Genomic DNA, 5,198 nt, shown 5'->3' with positions numbered 1-5,198 from the left:
TCATGTGGTAGATGCGTTGGAGAGTTAAGAATAGATCTCAAATCCAGGGTGTTCACCAGGCTGTCTCTCCTTTAAGCCAAAGCAGTCACCTTGAAGGCAACAAGGTTTCTTTCTCATCTTTCTTTTAATAGCAGATCTTAATTCTTCTCACTCCCTGAAAGGCATCGTGGGGGAAGGGAGAGACACTGGACCAAGTCCTAGAGAACTAATATCTATTCTTAACTCTCCAACGCATCTACCACATGACCTTGGGCAAGGCATGCAACACCCCCGGGCCCCAGTTTTTGTTGTTGTGAGTTAAGGGGAATATGGCTAATACCTGTCCCCTCCACCTCATTTTTCTTTCATTAATTCGACGGGTCTTTACGGGCTGCCTACTACTTGCCTGACACAGGGTGGACAGGCCGCAGGGAGCGACACAAAGACCCTTGCCCTTAGGGAACATGTTCTGGGAGGGTCAGAGGAAGTCCCGGGCACAAATTCTAGGAATACAAATATTGTTACATGTGGCCTCAAGAGCTGAGATGCAGATGTGAAGTGTTGCTATCCCCACCGGGCCCTCTGGTCCTCACGTGAAAAGTAGCCCTACCCCGATGCCCTCAATAACAAGAAGCCAGATGGCCAAGTTTAGGGAAATAACATCTCACTTTGTGCCTCTTCCCATTCTTTTTGGGCTGAGTTCCATGGTCCTCTGCACACGTCTCTATGAGTGGTGACGGCATGCAGGAGACATTAGGAAATAGAGCCAGAGGCACAAAGATTTGGCAGACTAATTTCTGTGCCCCCGTCGAATTTCCAGCACATTCCAAGAAAACTTGGATAGAACCAAAATAGCTTATCAGAGCAGACAGGACTTTAGAGCTTATCTGATCTGAGCCCTCGTTCTGTCTAATGAAGAAAGTGAAGCTACAAAGCGGGCGGGCCGTGTGAAGGTCACACAGCCACGGGAGGTGATGCAAAATTAGATTCCAGGCAGCCTCTCTTATCACCTCTGTACCAGTTTACCTCTTAGGCTGACCCTGCCTCACCCCCGTTCACACACGCACACGCACACACATGCTCACACACACCCATGATGCCTCTTTCTGGCCAGGGGTTCATAGTTTACCTCGTGGTTGCAGCCCCTCTGAACCCAGCAGGTCTAATGCTCTCCCTTCCCCTCCCTTTTCCTCCCTGGGGCCCTGCAGGAGATGTTCGGGAGCATGTTCCACTCAGAAACCCTGACCGCCCTGTGAGGGCCCAGCCAGCCCCATGCTGCCTGCGGAGCCTGGCACCCGGAACTTCCGCGGAGGCTGAGCCTGCGATTGTGGGAGTGGTGGGAGGAGGAGAGCGCCTCCTCCGGGACTTCAGCCCCCGCCGTCCTCCTGCCTCTCCTCCTCTCTCCTTCCCTGTCGTCTCTAGAGCAGGCTGATCTCAGCAGCGAGGAGAGCCACCTCTCCAGTCTGCTGTAGACCCTCAGGGCCCTGGCCAGCCGTGAGCAAGCCTCTTCTCCCTCCACCGCACCCACCCATGCCCTGCCATGGAGGCTGGGCCCCCCGACTGCCGGACTTTAAGAGTGAGCCAAGAACAGAAGGGAAAGCACGACTGTGCTCGCCTGGAGTAGAAGCTTCGAAAGTGTCCTTGGGCCTGCTTTGTGTCAGATGATGTCACGCTGTCACAGGACATAGGCACGCACTTGCTTGGGACTCTGTGGCTTGCCCTCTCCAGCTGCCCCCGCTCTCTCCCTGGCAGCTCCGTACCCCTGGGACTATGTACTCCCCACAACCCAGAAATCTCTGTCTTGGGGACTGTGCCCCCTTCCTCCTCATCTGAAGGCTGCCAAGACCTCACTGCTATTCGGCACATCAGGTTCTAGCCTGGGGAGTGGCCAGGGCCCTCAAGGTCACCAGAGCTGCCTCCCAGGGGCAGCCCAACAAGGTAGTCACCCCAGCCTCCTGAAACATTATCACTCTGCCTGCCCGCAGGGGCTGCTCCTTTCCACTGGAGACTGGGGAGGAGCCCAAAAGGTATAGGGAGTAGCAGGCAGAATCCTCTGGCAACCTAGCAACAGATACCAGTTTTTCTGCACAGAAGCTTTTTAGGAATCTCTCTTTGTACCTGGGACTTGGAGGGGGCGGGGGTGCCAGTGCCGACCCAGGGCAAACTGGCGGGACCTGGGCCCTGACAGTCCCCCGACCTCGGAAATGCCTTCTCCACTTGGGAAATGTGCCTTGACCTGGCACAGAACCAATGATTTTAACTCTCCATGATCAGCTTTGGGCCTGAATCCTTCAGCTAGACAAGAGAAAAAGCTCCCCAAGGACCAGCTGCATCCCCCAGCTAGGTGCAGAACGGGGTCTTCCTCCACAGGATTCCTGAACACACTCAGGACCTGAGGCCCTCTTCTTCTACGAAAGATGAGAAGAGGGGTTCAGTTCTCCATGTATATAAATAAGATGGTAACTAGAGGAACCCCCTTGTTGACTTGAAAATAAATAGGTTCCATGTTCAACTGTTTGGGAAATTTTCATAGAAGTGTGCAGAAAACCTTCTGGCCTCTCCCCACTGCTTCCCCTGAGCTCCTTCAACTGCGTGATCCCGGCCCAACAGGTTGGGCTGGCTCAACCTGGAAAAACGTCCCAATTCCCAACTTCAGCCTGACCTGCATTGTGTGTCTGAGTGTTGAGTGAGCTGGTCAGCTAGCAGGTCTTCTTAGAGTTAAAGGAGCGGGCGCTGGCAATGATCCAACAGATTCTTGGCCTCCGAGCATTGCTTCTCTGTGAATTCATTATGCCATCTGGCTGCCAATGGAACTCAAAACTTGGAAGGCAGAAGACAATGTTATCTGGGATTCACCGTGCCCAGCACCCGAAGTGCCAAATTCCAGGAGGACAAGAACCTAAGCCAATGACAACTCGCCCTCCCCCATTCTACCTCCTTCAAAGTCCAGCTCAGGCCCAGGAGGTGGGGGACGTCACAGAGCCTCAGGACATCCAAGTCAGAGGTCCCCTTTGAATCAAGTGTCTAGAACCCCTGAGGACTTGATGAAGTGACCATTAATCCCCAGGCCAGTCCCAGACCTGAAGGAGATTACTGACTCACCGTGGCCCAGAGCGGGGGCTCAAGGAGGCTTCCCGAAACATGTCCAAGGGTGTAAGTACTCACAGAGCCCACAGTGGAGGTAAGATTGGAAACACATGGTGTTGGGCAGACATTAAAGAAAACTTCGCTGTTAGAATATTTTAGAAAGAACACACCAAAAAATCACACAGACCACTCTCTGGACATGATTGAGGCAGGAAAGGAGGGCAAGGTAGTGAAATAATCCAGAATTTCAATACTTTTGAATGTTCTCAGTGATACTGACCTGTGATGACATGGTTCCCAGGGAAGACGGGGACTCTTGAGACATTTGTGTAATTTATTTAATTTAAACGCCATTCTCTTTTTGTTCATTTTGGTAATAAAGTGGTTTTGAAATGTGAACAAATGCATGTGTTTGGGTAGTTTTACAGAGAGGCAAAATAAGTCACCTCCAGGGAAAGCTGGCCTTACTTTGCACTGTCCTGAGGGGAAGCAACAAGGAGCTAAGACTTCTCCATGAGTCTCCCAGCTCCCTCTCCAGGGTCTCATTTTCCACTCCTGGGAGTGAATAAACTTCTCTGCTCCAGCTCAAGAGCAGGGACTGGGGGGAGAAGACCAAATAAGGGGCCCACAGACTCAGGACCAGTTCTCAAAGCCAACTCTGTGATTTCTGTGGCTGTCAGAGAAGTCAAAGTCCCATCATCACTTCTATCTGCCCTTCATGCACGAATTCTTCCACATTCATGAGATGTCTGTAATGGGCCAATCCCACCAACACTCAGCAAAGCTTTCAGAATCCTTAGTTTGGGAGCACACAATCTAAGCCGGGCTTCCCCTCCCCTGTTTGTGAGACAATGCAAGGAGCGTAAGGCCACAGGGCTCAAGTATCCAACAAGCTGGGTTGACTCCCAACTTTGTTTACTAACAGTAGGAAATGGAAGGAAATAAGAAGAATCACATAAAAACAGAGTAAAGGCATGAAGGAGACAGAAATATGATGAAGCAGAAAGAGATGACAGGCTAGAGATAACACAAAGCAAAGAGGGAAGGGAAATGAATGGCCAGTGGGATAGAGATACGCAGGGACAAAGAGATTGGGAGAACTGGAAAAGGGAGAAAGAGGTGTGCCCATCTTCCTCTACTTTATGCATGGGACGCCTACCACAGCATGGCTTGCCAAGCGGTGCCATGTCCGCACCCGGGATCTGACCTGGTGAACCCTGGGCCACCGAAGCGGAACCTGCGCACTTACCCACTGCGTCACCGGCCGGCCCCTATATATATATTTTTAATGATGCTATTTTAGCCTAGATCCCCTTGAAGCAGAGCCTGAGAGAAAATCTTGTGTGCTGGTATTTGGGAAACGATTCCAGGCAGCAGCAGTGAAAGGCAGGAGGCATGAAACAGGGAGAGAGGGAAAGCCAGCAAAAGAAAAAGTTACTGAGATAGCCACCACAGAGGTCACTGGGGCTCCACCCTGCTGGGCCTCCCAGGAGCCCTGTGAAATGCATCTCCAAGTGTCCGGGAGAAACATTTAACCATCACTCCCATCTTCCATTGATCAAAGGTGGCCCCTGGGAATTAACTCCCCAATGATTATGGGGTGCATGGGTATGAGCACAGAGTAGTTCCCAGGGTGTCCCATGCTGTGGCATCAGGGAAGCCACCCAGGGCAGGAAGGAAGAGGCATGCACAGCTCCAGGAAGGGCTCAGCAGGTGAGACTGCTCAGAACTGTTACCCCAACAGAGGCTTAGTCGGAGAGTTTTGAGTGGCACATAAAGACGGCATCTAAATCAGATGCATTTCTGTAACTTCTTGTCTTTAAAACCTAAGTTTATCTTCAGTTGTAAAACAACAATATGGCTTTAGCAGTCTTTAGGCATAACTGTTGAAACATCTCTAAGATTCTAAACTGGAATGGGGTACTTTTAAGACTGTGAATTCTTAAACATGGTCTCTAATACCATTCCTAACTTAAAGTCACCAGGGCTTCTTAGGGCCAGGGCCAGGGCAGGGTAGGTACAAAATCAGTCTGCAACAACTTTTTATGCCAGAAAGCAAAGAATTGCTCAAAAAAAATATGGAGGCATATCACAAGGTTACAGCAACCAGGTGGAAGCACCTTCTACTAGCC

Source organism: Equus quagga, chromosome 13 (assembly GCF_021613505.1).
Source record: "Equus quagga isolate Etosha38 chromosome 13, UCLA_HA_Equagga_1.0, whole genome shotgun sequence".
Taxonomy (NCBI): Eukaryota; Metazoa; Chordata; class Mammalia; order Perissodactyla; family Equidae; genus Equus; species Equus quagga.
This window is presented reverse-complemented; position numbering follows the sequence as displayed.